This window comes from Pseudophryne corroboree, chromosome 2 (assembly GCF_028390025.1).
Source record: "Pseudophryne corroboree isolate aPseCor3 chromosome 2, aPseCor3.hap2, whole genome shotgun sequence".
NCBI lineage: Eukaryota > Metazoa > Chordata > Amphibia > Anura > Myobatrachidae > Pseudophryne > Pseudophryne corroboree.
Genome location: NC_086445.1, coordinates 846,357,895 through 846,378,016, shown reverse-complemented (window position 1 = coordinate 846,378,016; position 20,122 = coordinate 846,357,895). Strand labels below are relative to the sequence as shown.

Sequence of the window (20,122 nt, the reverse complement as noted above, 5' to 3'; positions counted from 1 at the left end):
GCACTGCATCCCTTCGCTGAGCGGGTAGCGCCGGGCCTGCCTAGTGGTTACTTAAACTTTTGCATATTTAAAGCACACAGATGTGCACAGAATGGCACACCTGAAGTGGGTCACTATGGAGCTCACATACCACCCTTACTGTAACTCCCATTCTGCTTTTAAAAAAGTATTCGTCTGATTGAAAAAGCACTGGCTGTGTGTGCTCAGGGGCCTCAAGAGGGTAGAGTGGCATAACCTTGCCCTTACTCATATTTTGCTATGGGGCGTGGGAATAGACAATTACGTTTGATTAGAAATGTCATTCACTATGTAAATAGACAAAGTGCTTTGTAGCACAACTAATTAAAGTAAAAAAAGTTATAGAATGTTGTATGTTTCTGCAGTCCCAATGTTCTGAAATACTACAAATGTTTTGAACGCTTCTATACTGCAATTTTAGTTTCATCCCTTCCATCTCCAAATAGTTAACTATATCCTATAAAAAGTAAATGTTATTGATTCTGCAATAAAAGTCTTTTTCAGTTCCACTGGTGGTACTACAAAGTGTTTTTTTTACTCCCATTGCATTTAGATGGAACATTTCCACTGAACCAAGCATTCAATCAGCAATGACAGTAGCTTTTATCTGTCTAGTGCACGTTACGCATTGAAAGTAAGTTTCTTATTTGTACTATGGTTTAGTCCAAATATTGCACCTGTTAGTAAATAAGCATCACATAAAATGTTAATAAATAAACATCACACATGTAGTATAATCTGTAATACAATATACATAAAACATTATTTGTTTTTCATGTATTTCTTAACTTACATAATTTTTTACCTATTTTTTCCATGTAGAATGGACTTTATTTTAGTAACACTCATTAATAAATAAGTTTTTAATTTTGTATTTTGCAAGGAAAATAAATGAATATATGCAAAAAAAAAATTTATTTTCTCATATTTGTACCCATATAAATTAATACAAAACTAATGCTAGTGTACATATATCCCAAATGAATTTTTAATTATTTTGTTGATTACAGAGGCCTCGACCTCCAAGTATGCATTTATGATATAAAAAAGTTATATGGTCAATAAACAAATTTATAGTTTAGATTCCAAATAATAACCAGGGCAGCAATCAGAAATTGTGAAAGCCAGGACTGTCAAAATAGGCAGGGCCCCATGGGAGTGAAGCGTTGGATAAAGTCAGTGGAGCTACAGTGGGGTGGGGCTTTCATTGTTGTGTAAACCAGTTTTTTTTTTTAATTGTCAAAGTTTGGGCTGTGAACGATATGATACCCTAGCCCTGCGTCACCCACCTCAGTAGGATACATAAATACCCTTATGGCGGCTCCACCTACCTCTTACACACACTTCAACCACCTCCCTCTCAAACCCACAGGGGCACCAGAATGGTTTGTGATTGGGGGGGGCATAGTAAAAAAAAATATTTTGGCGCATCCCCCCCCCCCCTGTGCTGGGAGAGCTTACATCCAAATTCATCCCCGTGGAGACTCCTACTTTAAAAAGGCTGCCCACCTCCTCCCAGTAGTGCATCAGTGAAGAAACGGCTAGGACAGGATAGGGGGCAGCACACAGTGGTGCCTCCGGCAGATTTAAAGTAGGAGTCTCTCAGCGGGGAACCGGAGGTAAGTGCTCCCCCTCCCCAGCAGCTGTGCCTTTTACATGTTTGGAGGGGCATGACCTCTTGCCCCCCCACTCTGATGCCACTGCACACACATATACCCAGCCCCACCTCAGCCACTTCGCTCACACACAAATACTCCAGCCACCTACCTCTCACACATATATGCTCCTTTCACAACCACCTCCCTCTCAAACATATTTATATACCCTCGCCCTGCCTCAGCCACTTCAAAATGATACATAAATACCCTCATGGCAGCTCCACCTCACTCCCACACACACACATATACCCCAACCACCTCCCCCACACACATATATACAGCCCCGCCCCTGTTACCACCTTCTTATACATATACCCTAGCTCTTCCCCATCCACACAGACAGTATACCACAGCCACCTCTCTCTCATGGGTCTATTACGCTTGACCGGCTGTCGGGATCCTGGCGCCCAGCACACCGGCATCAGGATCTCGACCGCTGGAATGCCGGCAGCGGGGTGAGCGCAAAAGAGCCCCTTGCGGGCTCCCTGCGCATGCCATACTGCAGGCACAGTAGCACCAAGCTATTTATTCTCCCTCCAGGGGTGTCGTGGACACGCCAAGAGGAAAAATAGTTGTCGGTATCCCGGCAGTCGGGATCCCGGTGCCGGTATGCTGAGCGCCGGGATCCTAACAGCCAAGATATCGAGTGCCACCCCTCTCTCACACATATAGAAACGTAGCCCTGCCTCACTAGATCTAAGTTTTCCCAGTGTGCTACTTGGTCTGCCATGATCCTGCAGACATAATGTTGCCTTCTCTCTGACTTCTGTTAAACATGATGCTTCCTTGAGTTTGTGTATTTGTTCATCCATATTGACATATTTTTTTGTCTCCACCATGGCGACAGTCATTTTGTTAATGACATTTCTATAGAGACCATCATTCACAGCTGTTCAGGTGGCCCCCCCTTTTTGTCCGGAGACAATACTGCAGTCCCGGCTGTCCCCCATGGATGGTGGCCCTGATAATTATACCATCGTATGTCCTTGACATGAAGGCTTAAATCACAATTTCCCAATTGCAGCAGGACAGTTCTATTTCACAAAGGGAATGTGAAAATGGCTAGGTAATTTAGGTATGCTTTTTATTAACTGGGGGCATGGCTTTCATGGATCAGAGGCTGAAATTATTTAGTGATGAATTTTCCAGGCTTTATACAGTAGATGTATCCTCTTATACCTAGCGTCTTTGTGCCATATGGCATGGGAGACTCGTTGGAGCAATTTGAGCCACAGTGTATGAGATATATCTGTATGTTACAGGTATCGTAGTATGATTTTTGAACGTTTTTTTGATATTCACTGAAAACATGCACCAATAAATATAAATATTGTGATTTTTTTTTATAGATAACATGGGCAATTAAAAGAATATGCCCCAACATGTATCATGCTACTTTTGGTCATGTACAGGTATACCACATGTGTGAAATTTATATGCTGGTTTGTACATGGTGGGGCGTAGAAATAATACAGAGTGGCTTTACTTTTATGGCCAATATTCCATGATTTTCTTCCTCTATACTTCCAATAGTATCACCCCAAAAATTATTCCCAGTTAGAAGTGTAGATAGGCTATGATATTAATCTTCAGGTTTTGTGACCATTTTTGGACCTTTGGGTTTGTGCTGGTATTTACTGGCATCAGGTGTCACAACATAGTAATTTCAGCATGCATTGTTTTGCACACAACATAGCTTATTGGAGAAAAACAAGTATCAATGTGTGAAAATTTGTGTTCTTTTTCTGTGATTTCTGGAGATTTTAAAGATACCAAAAATATCATTGAAAGTCAAAAACCACAGTTTAACTTTCCAGAAAAAGGCCAAAAAAAAGTGGCATTTCCAGGTGAGATAGCTGAAATCACAATTATATTGCCTGTCATTCAGTAAGCACACACACAAAAACTTAAACCTCCCCTATTCACATGAAGACCACTCCTGATTGTCTGCAAATCTATAACGTAGGCGTGCTTGCCAACTCATCTAATTTACAATGGGAATTTGTACAGAGTCAAATGTAATTTGCTTGTCTGGGTTTTTTTTTTTATACCTTACAGGTCTACTGGTCAAGAAAAGAAGAGAAAGAGAGTTACTCAGAAACTATGACTATTAGAAAGTAAGGGGGCAATCTATAAAATAATTCTACATGGCCTGCACTGAGTCAGACGTGTGCAGTGGGGGCATGTCTGACTCAGCACAGAATTGTACCTGCACAAACCCATCCCCATCCCACACACACACACAGACACACACACACACACACACACACACACACACACACACACACACACCTGTATCCCACCAACTCCCTCAGCGGGGAGATGGCTAGAAGGGAACACAAGAAGTGTGAATGGGTTAAGTTGGGGGCGTCAATATGCTGGTATAATTTTATATTACTAGGAAAGGGGAACACATCTTATATATTATTATATTTTATAGGTAGAGGGCACACTTGTTTATAACTATAGGAGGCAAATATTTTTAGCCATTCATTTTCTGACTGGAATACCAGGTAAGATTCAATGCTACTGTGCCTTGGCTCGAGCATCCTAAGGTGTCGGGTGTTATAGGGCCCAAGAACATATGTGCATTCTTTAATATGCCCTTGCTTTTGTCTATTTGTGAATGGTGGTACATCATTTAGCACTGCTATCTCACAGTACTGGGGCCATGAGTTAGATTCCAAATTGAAATGTTCTCCTATTGATTGCTCCCACAGACAAAAAACATACTGGTAGTATACACTACCGTTCAAAAGTTTGGGGTCACCCACACAATTTCGTATTTTACATGAAAACTGACTTTTATTTATCAAATGAGTTGCAAAATGAATAGAACATATAGTCAAGACATTGGCAAGGTTAGAAATAAAGATTTTTATTTGAAATAATAATTTTGTCCTTCAAACTTTGCTTTCATCAAAGAATGCTCCTTTTGCAGCAATTACAGCATTGCAGACCTTTGGCATTCTAGCTGTTCATTTGTTGAGGTAATCTGAAGAAATTTCACCCCACGCTTTCTGAAGCACAAGTTGGATTGGCTTGATGGGCACTTCTTGCGTAACATACGGTCAAGCTGCTCCCACAACAGCTCAATGGGGTTGAGATCTGGTGACTGCACTGGCCACTCCATTACAGACAGAATACCACCTGCCTGCTTCTTCCCTAAATAGTTCTTGCATAATTTGGAGGTGTGCTTTGGGTCATTGTCCTGTTGGAGGAGGAAATTGGCTCCAATTAAGCGCTGTCCATAGGGTATGTCACGGCGTTGCAAAATGGAGTGATAGCCTTCCTTATTCAAAATCCCTTTTACCTTGTACAAATCTCCCACTTTACCAGCACCAAAACAGCCACACAGATGGCATCAGACACTCTTCCAGCATCTTTTCACTTGTTCTGAGTCTCACAAATGTTCTTCCGCGTGATCCAAACACCTCAAACTTCGATTCTTCTGTCCATAACACTTATTTCCAATCTTCCTCTGTCCAAGGGTGGTCATTCCGAGTTGTTCGCTCTGTAATTTTCTTCGCATCGCAGCGATTTTCCGCTATTTGCGCATGCGCAATGTTCGCACTGCGACTGCGCCAAGTAAATTTGCTATGAAGATTGGTATTTTACTCACGGCATTACAAGGTTTTTTCTTCGTTCTGGAGATCGGAGTGTGATTGACAGGAAGTGGGTGTTTCTGGGCGGAAACTGGCCGTTTTATGGGAGTGTTTGAAAAAACGCTACAGTTTCTGGGAAAAACGCGGGAGTGGCTGGAGAAACTGAGGAGTGTCTGGGCGAACGCTGGGTGTGTTTGTGACGTCAAACCAGGAACGACAAGCACTGAACTGATCGCACTGGAAGAGTAAGTCTCGAGCTACTCAGAATCTGCACAGAGAAGTCTTTTCGCAATATTGCAAATCTTTCGTTCGCAATTTTGATAAGCTAAGATTCACTCCCAGTAGGCGGCGGCTTAGCATGTGCAAAGCTGCTAAAAGCAGCTTGCGAGCGAACAACTCGGAATGAGGGCCAATGTCTGTGTTCTTTTGCCCATATTAATCTTTTTCTTTTATTGGCCAGTCTCAGATATGGCTTTTTCTTTACCACTCTGCCTAGAAGGCCAGCATCCCGGAGTCGCCTCTTCACTGTATACGTTGACACTGGCATTTTGCGGGTACCATTTAATGAAGCTGTCAGTTTCTGACCTGTGAGGCGTCTATTTCTCAAACTAAGACTCTAATGTACTTGTCTTCTTGCTCAGTTATGCACCAGGGCCCCCCACTTCTCTTTCTACTCTGGTTAGAGACTGTTTGTGCTGTTCTCTGAAGGGAGTAGTGCACACAGTTGTAGGAAATGTTCAGTTTCTTGGCAATTTCTCGCATAGAATAGCCTTCATTTTGAAGAAAAAGAATAGACTGTTGAGTTTCACATGAAAGTTCTGTTTTTCTGGCAATTTTGAGAGTATAATCGAACCCACAAATGTGATGCTCCAGATACTCAACTAGCTCAAAGAAAGGCCAGTTTTATAGCTTCTCTAATGAGCAAACCCATTTTCAGCTGTGCTAACATAACTGCACAAGGGTTTCAAGGGTTTTTTAATCATCCATTAGTCTTCTACCGTGATTACCAAACACAATGTACCATTAGAACACTGGAGTGATGGGTGCTGGAAATGGGCCTCTATACACCTATGTAGATATTCCTTTAAAAACCAAACGTTTGCAGCTAGTATAGTCATTTACCACATTAACATTGTATAGAGTGTATTTCTGATTAATTTAATGTTCTCGTCATTGAAAAAAAAGTGCTTTTCTTTCAAAAATATGGAAATTGTCTGGGTGACCCCAAACTTTTGAACGGTACTATACCTGTGTTGTAATATGTGTGTACAGGTGACAGAGTTAGTGTACACGCTAGCGGATGCCTTGAAATACACACAGCCCAGTTGCTTAACCAGTGGAGTGGTTTATTAAAGGTAGCTATGGTACATCCGTATTTACAGTTATACAGCGGAACTTGGTGTGATACAGTTCATTAGCTGGTGACTTTATCTTGTAGGAGGCTGCAAAGCTGTAACATGTATAGGGGTACTGGCAGCTACTCTGCAATGGCTGTTGCAGGGTATTTCTGAAGCTAAGTGAAAGATGTCCATCTTTCACTGTGGGGTTCTAACTCAGTGAAAAGATTGCATTGTGCAGAAGTAGAGATGGTGACCATCTTGGCTAGGGAATGAAGCCTCCCTTGAGACACCAATAAGGAATATGCACACAAGCTTTGTCATTTTGTGAAAACATTCACTAAAAGCTTTCTCCTGCAAAAAAATAGAGGGTTAGACAAATGAGAAAACATCAAAATTTCAAATGGCTTTAGACCACTTATCATGGAAATGTTATCAGTAATACTTCTCTTATTGACTGCATGGACCACATCAACAGGCTCTTTGTTCACAAACACAGGACTGGTATCACTTTCATAGTTGATGATGTCTTACACATGTGAAATTTTTATCTTGCATAGTCTCTTTTTCTATTTTAAACTTCCACTCACACCAGTTAGCTTTGACTTTAGTTTCTGGGTGTCTTAAGATTTACTGAATGCAATATTAGTTATTTACTCATCATACCTTTTAGGTAATTTGACCTTGCAGAATACATTTTGGTGGCTGAATGTCCATGATGATAGTCTCTGGTTCAGAAATATCTCCATCTTCTGGCATGTCCAGTAACACTAATGTGCATTTCAAATTACAGCTTTACTCAGATTTTTGCTGTTTCTTTAAATATCACATCTCTAGACAATGACATGACAAGCATTCTAGTACTGGGATTTCATAATCTGTAGTATGAAACACTTCCTAAATTTTGATCCAGCTTGTGTCTTCTTCCTCTTGGTACTGTATGTGTATGTTGAGTTAGCTGTACTTTCAAAAGCTCTGAGCTGTATTATGCTTGGTTTTCTTTTTGATCATGCTTCAGTAGGTTTTTTGCCTTTTAAGGCAACTGTGGGAGAATGATTTTTCAGGTAGACTGCTGTGGACACTGCTACCACTCAAAACTGCTTATCTAGGCCTGCATCCTTCAGCATACATCTAGCTTTCTCCACTAGTGTATGGTTGTTCATTCACTTACACTGTTCTGCTCTGGATTATAAGCAATGGTCAATGAATATTCAATTTTGTATTTCTTCAAGAAAAATTCCACCTCTCCGTTTAAATATTCTCAACCATTGTCAGATCTCAGAGTCTTGAGTCAGTTACCAGTTTGATTCTCTACAAGTCTTTTCTTTACTACTTCTGAAAAATCTTTGATAAAGAATATGTGTGTCATTCTTCTGAAATCATCCATGAACGTTATGAAACATTTGTATCCACTTATTGAGTTGCTTTCCACTGGAATACACACATCTACCTGTATGTACTAACTCAAGTGGTGCTGCTGATCTGCTTGCTGACTTTGAAAATGGCTGACTGTGGTATTTTCCTGATATACAGCTCTTACATACAAGTTTTTCTTTAACAGTCGCTGACATTCCTGTGACCATCCCATTCAGCAAAACACAGGAGACCATAATAACACTCGGCAGGACCTGCTAGCACTTGGTGGAAATACATCAGATGATGGAACACACTGAACTGTGAAGCTAAACTCTGGATTCTGTAGACTGGAACTTAGCAGGCAGTATACAGCAGAAGTTGTTCTGGCAATGAGTAGTGGCCATGGAGAGACATGTAGAGTAATCTCTGGCTGGTGGAGCTTGAACTGGATTTAGACTATGCTAGAATCTCTAATTAAACTAGTTCCCCAAACACTGCAACTCAGGACCACTATGTGGCCTCTCCTCATCTCTGCCATGATAACACCAGGACCAATGCCTACTACTCTTCTGTCCAAGAATATCATGACTGCCCGAGGGACTACCCCTCAAGCTGAGCAGGGAACTGAGGGGTGTGCACACCAGGACCAGACTTTGCTGGGTCATTGCCATTGGACATTAGTGTGCTCCCCACATACTTACACCCTCCCGCACTGCTCTAGTACAGTTTTCCTGCAATGTGTTTTTCTCTTCTCTTTCTTCTTACAGCGTACTTCCACCCCACTGTGTGCTATTTCTGTAATGTTTACCTCCATTGGTTGCACACCCTGTCAGCAGTAACCTACACAGTGCGCCCCACATGGCTGCCTTGGATGGTTCCTCCGTGGGCAACATGTGCTTCATTTGGATCTTTCCATGCAGGGTATAGCATACTCCTACACACGTATCAGTTTTCCCAAACTTGCATTTGGCCCTTATATGGCTCATCTTCCACTGTGTAACCTTCGTAGTGTGCCCAACATGGCTTCCTTATCTATTGCGCTTGTGGATGGGATGAAAAATACATGGAACTGATGGTTTTGTTGGAACCCTACTCTGAACTTTAGGACTCTGCAATCTCCCCATTTTATGATATCTCTTCTAGGGGTGGACTATTCCACCCTGGATAATCCTATGCAGTGCGCCTAAGATGGCTGCCGCACCTGGTACCTTGTGAGGGTGGAATACACAACCCTTGGAGGTTATTACCCAAAGTGCCTACACCAATCATGCATTATGCTTTCTGTGTGCTCAAGGTTTTTTTTTTATGTCTGTGTTGTTTATCTTTTGATGTATTACTTAAATCTTCTGTATAATGTGCATTATTTGAGTTCAAGTTGGTGCCGCAGATGGCTGCCTCAGTGCTGCTCTGCCAATCAGCCTTCGTTTTTAGTCTTACATGCATAATATGTCTAATATGTCTAGTCTATCGTACAGTTGCAATGGGCAGTATGAACTCATACGTGTAATGTTTGTAATGTATGCTACGTTTTCCCCCCTTCTTATGCTATGTATTCCCCCTTCATGTTGCTGCTTGGCAATACATTGCACCACAAAAAACTCCTAGGGTACATGAGTACACCTGGCCAATAAAGCTGATTCTGATTCTGCTGATAGGTCACTGTAATTATGTGCAGGGTATCAGATCGAGGAAGAGAGGTCAGCTGACCTCAGGCATTATGGCGATGCCAAGAAAGAAACAAACAACTACTGGCAGCAGCACAACATGGGACACATCCAGACACCTTGGGAAGCAGGTGCAAGGCAAGGAAGCAGCAGTGCCAGGTACAGAAAGAAAACAGGACAGCCAGTCCTTAGCATGACCATGCTGGTTCCTATTACAGTCCCTTGTGTTTTCCATACAGTGGGGGTTTTTCAGGTTTGTTAGCAAACCAAAAAAGCAAGCAACTGGGCAAAACCATGTTCCACTGCAAGTGGGGCAGATGAAATGTGCAAAGAGATTTAGATTTGGGTGGAGTGTGTTCTAACTAAAATCTAAATTGCAGTGTAAAAATTAAGCAGAAAGTATTTACTATGCACAGAAACAATAAAACCACCCAAATCTAAATCTCTCTGCATATGTTATATCTGTCCCACTTGCAGTGCAAAATGATTTTGCCCAGTTGCTTGCTGTTTTGGTTTGCTAACAAGCCCGAATAACCCCCTATGCACTTTTTTCTTTCAAAATTAACTCATCTACCTCTTCGCTCTAGGACACTGATGGCTATGATATTTATTTCCATGTCTGGTACATAAACCAGGTTCAGATCTCAATGACTTTAGGTCTAGTCCCAATTTTCAAGCAGACTTTAGTTGTTCCAACTTTTGTAAAGTAGCTGTAAGTACTTAATTTCCAGTTTTTTGGATAGTGATAGGATCAGATGCTGTTAGTGTGGCTAACCCCCCTCCCCCTTATTTCAGTTGAAATGCGTTGTTAAACCTAAATCAATTTGCCAAGAAACTCTTTGGTGATTATCTGTGACACTCAGGACTGATACAGCTTTTTTGTTGTATTTTTTTTGTCCTGCATAGTATTGCATTTCTTTTGACATATGTAGCACATTTTCTGAGTTTCTCATTCATTGTATGTAATATAATAGTCTCAGCAGTCTCCTCACAAGGCACGATTTATAGGAACTACAGTAACAGTGCTCTGACGACATCTGTGGTTAACTTGGCTGTGTTTGTTTCCAATGCCACTACAACTTGTAAATCTCAGGCATCAAATGTTGTAGCATAGCTGTAGCAATCTGTTCATCATCTACTTGTACTTCAATAGTTGCTGAGAAATGGGCAGTATTTTATCACTGTAGTCACTCATGTGTTCATATAACTTGGTATTGTCTAATACACATCTCACATTAATTCTTCTCATGAGACCCCATCTTGATATTCTGCCTGCAGTGCTGTCCACATATCTTTTTTTCTGACATTTTCCCATGTATGATAGAGTTTACATGTTGCTCTACACTTAACCTAGTTGTGCCATGGTTCTCCCTACATCATCTGGGTTTGAATTTTCACCAGGATCTACTGCAACTTTTCACAACCTTTCATGCTCTAGTTGCATCTCCATAGCAAATTTTCATGTTGTATAATTTTCTGCACCTTTCAGCTTGGTAAACCGAGTATGGGCATAGATCCTGTGTTCATACTTCTCACAGACACAATTGGGCAGCTGACTAGCCTATGTGCTGACTCACTGCACTGGAAACACTCCATCCTAAAATGACATATGTCTATGCTGCTGGGCGTTTTAGCAGCTTGGGGCCTGTGTATTTGTAACTTGTGTACCTGAGCCCATAACTTGTTGAAATATGTGTGTACAGATTGCAGAGTTAGTGTACACACCAGCAGATGCCTTAGGCTACAAACTGTCTGAATGCTTAATCAGTGGATTGATTTATTGTAGGTAGATGTAGTACACACTGGTCATGTGGAGCGGAGCTTAAGAAAAGCAGGGTGTCATTCAGTTCACCAGCCTGGTAGAAGTTAGCAGTGTGGATGCAAGCAGTACCAGGCTCTGTATAGTAGTACTGGCAGCATAGCCAAGTGAAAGATGCCCATCTTCCACTGTAGTGCTCTAACACAGTGACAAAATGGCACTGTGCCTGCACAGAAGTACAGGTGGTGGTGGTCTTAGCTAGAAAATTAAGCCTTCTGTTGCTAACCAATATGGAGAATGCACAGTAGTGCACTCCTACTACAGCAATATGACCTTAAACAATATGGACCCTAATGTTTGTGTGGTATGTAAGCTGTATGCTCCAGCCAGGTTGGGACTAATGTCAATAATAGAGGTGTTTTGCAAATAAATGATAATATGTTTACTTATATACCTGTATTTATTTACCAAAAAAAGATAAAAAGAGTCATTATTATTTTTCTAATGGTAGCCCAACAGCCAATGTTAATCAATCAGGATATTACGTTTCTTGCATAATTTTTTGTTTTTGTTTTTGCATTTTTATAGGGAATTTTGTTCAGGTAACATCTGAAACCCACAAAATATAATATATACAAAATAATAGGATACCTATTAGTTTTCTAAAAACAGTTACCTTAAACAAGAAAATATAAGTGTTACGTTCCTGATGCTCAGAACTAGAGAGATGTTGCGTAGTGAGTCCAGAGCACCAGGACGTGACGCTGAAATATGGGATGGAACGGGAATAGCCCCTAGCACCCTACCTCCATTGTTTTACCCGTGTGGTCAGTTCACGCCTGAGTGACTATGGTTTCTTGGGCCCACGGCAGCCGTGTTTGAAGGGCGGATTAGGTCTGCCCAACTCCGATGCCCCCAGGTCTTAGAGTGAGACAAGGCGTGAACCGAGACAGGATAATAACAAGGGGACCTCTAACTAAAGCAAACAGAAAGCTAGGGGCTACTAACTACCCTAAAACTAAATATATGTGTGGCACGCCACCAAAGGAAAAGAACGTCAAAAGATACCACTGTCCACACCCCCACATGGCACCGCCGCGTACCGGGGAGGACAGTGAAAAGCGGAAACCTCTGCAAAAACCACCAATTCAAAAGTAACACAAGGACTAAGCGGCCTAGGCCGCAACATGCGGCAGAAGACGCTACTCACGAAACCGGGAGAGAATCCCAACAAGCGAGAACCCCCAGATGACTGCAACAGGTTCACTTGGACAGGAATGATTCCCAGGACCGGCTTCAGAACTCCAGGACTCAGGAGCACAGGAAGCAGGATCGACCAGATACAGCTGACCAGGAACAGACGTTGCAAGGCAGGAACAGCATACAGGAAGCTATCACCGGCGAGGCTGCAGTGTGCTGGCTCCCATAAAAAGACCCTGCTGGCCAATCACAGGAGGGCCAGCAAGACCAGCCCCCAGACCCTAATTACTAGTTGCCGTGCAGCTGCCCTGCTGCACGAGCAACTAACCATTCTTATCTGGCAACGGGGAACGCGGTCCGCCAATGGCGTCCCCGTTGCTATGGACCCAGCGGCTGAGGACGCCCGGCGTCCTAGCGTTGCCAGGGACCCGGCGGCTACAGTACGCACAGCGTCCTGGCATTGCTAGGCGCCGGGCGGGCAGGGAGGGAAGTGCGGCGGCCATGAGCGTCGCTCGGAAGCAGACCGAGCGGCGCCGCGGACCGCGGCACCTAACAATAAGTACTGGATCATTGGATGCATATGCAGGGAGTTATTCTTTTTTTATTTAGAATCATAAATTATCAATTTTCTATCAAATGTATACATTTAGAAAAGCTGATGAAGGATATTTATTCATAAAAGTGAATCAGCTGTCAACAAATATTTTCAGTCTAGCTCTTTTTCCTAAAATATAATATCATTTTACAGTGCTTTTTTCACATGTGGAGTAAAGTGCGAGGAGATTAAATTTTGGTGTGAAAGAATACAAGTGATAGTGAATGCGAACAGGAATTAATTGAGCTATTTATTTTCATTATAAAAAGCTAATATTTTTGTGCTGTTGAGGTAAATAATTATCAGTGAAAATGTTCTAAGCCTAACAGCAGTGGACCCGCCAGGCATACCAATTTCAATGTGTTTGATAATGATAATCCCTTAAATATTTTAATAAACTTTTAACAAAATGTGTTAAAAAAAAGACAACTTAATCATGAGAATATGTGTGATAAATTCTGAAACATTCATCATCTGTTTTTAGGGCAAAAAGGATGTGTAGACTAGATTGTGCCCGTGTTATTTTTTTTGTATCAGCCAGGCATTTTATGAAGCCTTTATGGTTTGCCTCCATTTTGCAGGTTGCCTACGTTTCACAGGTTACTGCAGTACATCATCTACGTAAGGCAAGGTGGGAAAACACTGTAAAGTCAGAATAAAAAGGTGCTTCTCCTTGTTGGTGATATGAGGGTATTATATTAAAATGCTAATGCTGAATGTGATGTATAGACCAATTATACATCAATTATTATTCTTCTATAATGCATGATCTACAAAAACCTTTTCTGTTCTTGTTCAGTAATTAATTAAGCTTTCAGAATTTGGGTGTTCTGGAAATAACCACACAAAGCCACTATTTACTCTTGTATACCAATGCAGGATCTGTGGAGCTGCATGTACCCCACACTCTATAGCTATCCATCTTGCAAACCCCCTTCTAGTGCTTATGGTCTGAGACTCTCTTACCTGCAAACCAGCACTCGTATTTGGCATTGGCAATATGCTACTATTACTTGCACCCTGTTCCATTGCCTTATGCACCTTTTAAGTTTGCTGACCCTCTTTGTTGGGTCCCCATAGTCTGAGGTATAGGTGCACACTAATGTGTCACTATTCACTACAAGCTCAAACTCTGAACCTCAGCATGATTTCATAATCATGTTTGGTCTTACAGACACCAGGTGCCATACTAACTACTCTAGCTAGTAACAGCTAAACAAAACAGAGCAAACAATAAATACAAATTTACAGTATGTACTAGAATAATTATGCAACACTTCTAAAACTAAAAAATTAACAGCAACTAATGATAAAATATAAATTACATTATAGTATTATTATTATAATCCTAATAATAAATAAATAAATAATAATAATAATAATAATAATAATATTATTTTGTTTTCATATATAGAGATATTTAATAATTAGTACACAACTAAGTACTCTAAGTCTATTCATTCTAACTATCCATGAAAAAAAGGGACAGGCTATCTAGAACAATGTATCTAGTATTCTGTTTTCCATTTTTTTAATGTACTGTATAAAACTAGCTAACATATATGATTAACCTTTTGCTAGTGCCTCACACTGACACTAAAATCTGCTTAAAAATGTGTTCCTAGCATTTATTTAATTACCTAATTACCCCTCACTAATATCACCACAAACAAATATTGAATATTAATCACACTTTAAAATAATAATTTTCTTTTCTATCTTTCAAGGTAAAAAAAACTACATAAAAAACTTTTACCTTACAATTAACTTGGCACAGTAAGTTACAGCCCTCCACTATGTAATGCTTAACTTAAGTTTCACCCCCCCCCCCCTCAGAATTCTAACAACTATATAAGAGACCATGAAAAGCCAATGCTACTGTATATGTCATATGTAAGGTTAAAAGAGAGAGGACAGAAATAAAATAATCAATTTATTATTTACTTTTATTACCAACACTACATGACTATGAACCATAATGATTGTCTTATGCCGATTAATCAAAGCATTATTGTGCCCCCCACCAATAATACTATATATCAGAGTAGAATTTTTTGAAAATAAGATTTCTAGAACAAGGAGACATATTTTCAAAATGGAAGGAGGATTAACCAGTGAAATAAGGATTTTTTTTTTCAATCCAGAAAATGTGCTAGATTTAGAGAATAGCATGCTAGCAATTGTATTGGGAACTCATACAGATAAATACATTAAGAATATTTAGGATAAATATATTGTTATCAATAATACTTAAATATCTCCCCCTCCCCCATAAATAAAAAGCAAAATACAAGGTAAATCATTATGTTCTTTTCTGCCTTAAATGTATTTCTGCCACATTTGCATGCGCTAATCCACAGTTAACATGTCACGAAAAACGTTGAAAACTCTATATATATATTTTAAAAAGTATTTATTTCATTTTGCTTGTAGCTGAGGAAGCAGTATTCCATGTCCCACTCCTATTACTGAAATCCTGTTCTCTGTACTGTAGAATAATCTAACCACATCCTTTGTTCTACTGACTAATTCTAGAGAAATAATATGAAAATAAACTATATCTAGAAATATAATATACAGTACAGTGCTATTAAACAAAAATAAAAATACAATAAATAAAAGCTGTAGAATTACAAATGGTAATTGAGAAATTGTTGTAAAACAACCAACTATTATTTCAAAGTGACTGAAAATTGTAAACATACAGTATAAATGAGGAGGGATGTGTTACTCTGTTAATTCAAATATGTATTTACTGTAAAATAATGGTCATTATGTCTATAATGAAAACAACATACTGTATAGCATTAAAATAGAATTGATGCAGAACCATTTTCACATATCCTAATCATTCTGTAACCCATAGATTTTAATAAGATGTTTTCTCTGAGAAGTCTACTAAGAGCAGAGTTATTAACCAGTGTTTTATAATCTAACAGATAATAATCCACGTGATATTTAGTGTTTTTATTCTTAAAATAGTTTGATATAGGATATATTATTTTTATAAAGCTATTTTGAACTACCAATTAAGAACTTATTGATTTTTCCACAGTGCACTACTTAATATTACTTAGTAGGTTATACAGTATTCATATTGTTCTATTCTATAGATTGTAAGCTTGCGAACTGGGTCTTAGTACCTCTATGTCTGTCTGTTATTACCCAGTTTGTATTACAGGTTGAGTATCCCATATCCAAATATTCCGAAATACGGAATATTCCGAAATACAGACTTTTTTGACTGAGAGTGAGATAGTAAAAACTTTGTTTTTTGATGGCTCAATGTACACAAACTTTGTTTAATACACAAAGTTATTAAAGTTATTGTATTAAATGACTTTCAGGCTGTGTGTATAAGGTGTATATGAAACATAAATGAATTGTGTGAATGTACACACACTTTGTTTAATGCACAAAGTTACAAAAAATATTGTCTAAAATGACCTTCAGGCTGTGTGTATAAGGTGTATATGTAACATAAATGCATTCTGTGCTTAGATTTAGGTCCCATCACCATGATATCTCATTATGGTATGCAAATATTCCAAAATACGGAAAAATCCGATATCCAAAATACCTCTGGTCCCAAGCATTTTGGATAAGGGATACTCAACCTGTATCACTGTTGTTTCCAATTGCAAAGTGCGCCGGAATATGCAGCACTATATTATAAACTGTAGATAGATAAATAAGTAAATAAATATTGTGTACACAACTACAAAGTAGAGTTAAAACCCATTTGTAAGTTTTTCAAAGGACCAGAGAAAAATGTAAAAGGCAAAAAAGTGTAAAATAGATAGTTTAAACACCACAAGTTTCAAGTAAAACATGGACAAGGCGATTTGTAATTGACCCTCTCCCGTGCTTTCTCAATGGCTCATAATCAGACACTGTGTAAAATAGTACGATAGAATTTAATTGATTGCAAAATGCTACCAGTATTTCAAAGTGTATAGATATATTTTGCTAATATATTAGAATATATACTTTTAATATTATTTTCTGAAAAATTTGAGTGATGCTTTCGAAAATTCTTAAACACGCTTCTTACAAACGTCTACATGTCATTCTGTTTTATTTTGTTTCTATTTTGAATTTCTGTTTGGGATGTTAATAAAACATTTTTTGTCCCTATTTGTTAATTTAAGATGCATATATATCTGAATATTTAAATAACAGGGGTGTAAAAGAAAAAAAACAGTAGACGGGGACGAATCAGACGCAACAAGAAAAAAATCAAACGAACAGAAAAAAGTAATTATTTTTAATTTATCTTCTTATACTCCTACCTCTGAAGAAATGTCTGTTTTATCGAAGGGACTATCCTTTGTAAGGACTTATAAAGCAGAGTCCTTTTGATTTTGAAGTAGAGCTTTATAAATTTTATTGTTTGTTGAAGCGTAAATATTTTTTTGCTAAACAAGATCATTTGGGTGGTAATAGAAGTATGTTCAGACAGAAAAGTACTTTTGATCCACCAGCTAATAACCCATCACCAAGACCAGGCTTACCACCTCTCTGGCTGAGAACATCAAGTCTGCCCCTGGGCCTAACCATCAAGATGAACAGGGAACTGTGGGGGAAGAGCACCAGGACCAGGCTCACCAGGGACATCCATATTGCTTATGAGTATGCCCCCCACATTCTCCTACCCACCCATACTATGATCTTACCAAAATAATGTTATCCCAATTTTACTTCTGCCACTAGTTACCTGCTATTTTGTTTTTTTTTCCCTTCAATAGCTCGCTTCCACCCCACCATGTGTTTTTCCTGTAATGTTTACCTCCACTGATTGCACACCTTTATTGTGCCCTACATGCAGGGTACATCATACTACTACATAAGCATCAGTTTTCCCATATATGAACTTGGCCATGGTATGGCTCACCTCCCACAGTGTAACCTTCAAAGTGCGCACAACATGGCTGCCCCATATGGTACACTTGTGGATGGGATGAAAAATACATGGACCTTGTGGTTTTGTTGGAACCCTACTCTAAACTGTAGGACTCTGAAATCACCCCCATTTTGTGTCATCTCTTCTAGGGGTGGACTATTCCACCCTGGGTAATCCTACGCTGAGCGCCCAAGATGGCTGCCGCACTTGGTACCTGTGAGGGTGGAATACACAACCCTTGGAAGTTATTACCCAAAATGCCTACACCAATCCTGCATTATGCTTTCTGTGTGCTTAAGATTTTCTTTTATGTCTGTGTTGCTTGTCTATTGTTGTATTACTTAAATCCTCTGTATCATGTGTATTGTTTTTGATGTCTGTAAAGCACCTTGAGTCCTGTTGGAGAAAGAGCGCTATATAAAAAAAAATATTATTATTATTATTATTATTATTATTATTATTATTATCTATAGAAACATTTATTAGATTAGTCAGACATGACTGTCTTCCTCTTATCTCTAAGCAGAAGATATCTTACTCTAATATGACTAAAGGGGAAACTTTTGCAGTTAATTCATTTAGAGACAACACTGATTTGGTTATTCGCCCCTCTGACAAAGGGGGTGGGGGTATTGTACTGCTCAACAGAATTGACTATATTTCTGTAATTAAGAGGCAACTGGCTGATGTAGAATGTTATAAGATGTTGACCTACGACCCTACATACAATTACAAGAAAGAGATGGATGCTATTATTGTAGATAGATGAACCCACTTCACAATTTCTTACTCAGACACATCCTAGAATGCAGTTAATCTATATACTGCCCAAAATACATAAAACTCTGGTATGACCACCAGGTAGGTCAATAATTTCATCCTGTGGTTCTCTTTGCCAGCCGATTTCCCAGTACATAGATTTTTGGTTGCAACCAAAATATGGATTACTTTTTGCGAGATACTTCGGATTTCATTTGTAAACTTAATGCACTTGGCACTTTACCTGAGTCTTGTTTGTTGGTAACCCTCGACATTACCAGCTTGTACACTAATATAAAATATACTGATGGTTTAGATTCAGTCCGTACACTTGTTTCTGCTAGTCCGCACTATACATGTCCCAATAAAGATTTTTTGTTGCTGCTGTTATAGATTGTTTTGCAGAAAAATGATTTTCTTTTTGAGAACTCATACTACTTGCAGTTGAGGGGGACTGTGATGGGGTCCAATGTGGCCCCATCGTATGTCAACCTCTTCTTGCATGTGTATGAGAAGCAACACATTATGGCATACCCTTTTTTTCACAATTTATATATTTTTATGTTAGATACACTATATAGAATATCTTTTGTTTTGGTGTGGACTGGCGGAGCTGACTATCTGACTGAGTTTATTGATGTCCTCAATTCATCAAGTTCACTCTTTCCTTTAGTGAGACTACTATTAACTATTTAGATGTATGTGTTTCTCTCAGAACAGGCACCCTGTTTACAAAGATCTTTAGGAAAGAAACAGACAAGAACACGATACTTATGGTGGATAGCTTTCATTCTGAACCTTTGAAACTTGGGTTACCACTAGCACAATTACTTAGAGTTGTGCAAATTACCTCGATGTGGATGAGCATCCATATGCATTGCAAGAAATGAGGGAAAGATTTATAGACAGAGGATATGTTGAAGACGAGATCCAAGATGCAATTACACACTGTCTTAATATACCACATGGTCAGACTCTTTTGAATTGTGAAAAAAATACTAATAATGGCAGAATGATGTTTTCTATCACTTACTCTGTTTCATCTAAACACAATCACAACATTTTTTGAAACATTGGCATATAGTGCAGTCGGATGACATTGTTGACCTTATTGCCAAAAAAATCTGATGTTCTGTTACAAAAGCAGTCAAAACATTAAGGACATTGTGGCCAAATCAGACATTGGGTCCATTAAGAACAATACTTGGTTGTAACCCAAGAATGGAGTACATATGTGTCATGGGTGTGTAAATTGCCAATTTTTGTGT

At 39.2% G+C, this 20,122-nt stretch overlaps 1 protein-coding gene and 1 long non-coding RNA gene across 6 annotated transcripts in view; one reads left to right on the top strand and one right to left on the bottom strand.

Annotated features, from left to right (window-relative positions):
* LOC135049848 (uncharacterized) overlaps window positions 1–14,082 on the top strand; it is a 37,284-nt gene extending 23,202 nt beyond the window's left edge. For 2 of the 4 annotated variants that reach the window (XR_010241493.1, XR_010241492.1), the window contains 4 exons: window positions 572–652; window positions 3,026–3,088; window positions 3,735–3,793; window positions 8,180–9,896. This is a non-coding gene — a long non-coding RNA (uncharacterized LOC135049848). Of the gene's footprint in view, window positions 1–571; window positions 653–3,025; window positions 3,089–3,734; window positions 3,794–8,179; window positions 9,897–13,773 lie in introns of those variants that run through there. The other 2 variants (XR_010241494.1, XR_010241495.1) reach the window with 2 other exon arrangements.
* The window catches only part of GLRA2 (glycine receptor alpha 2), a 377,430-nt gene that overhangs the window by 301,420 nt on the left and 55,888 nt on the right, over window positions 1–20,122 (bottom strand). The gene's annotated exons all lie outside the window — the stretch shown is intronic.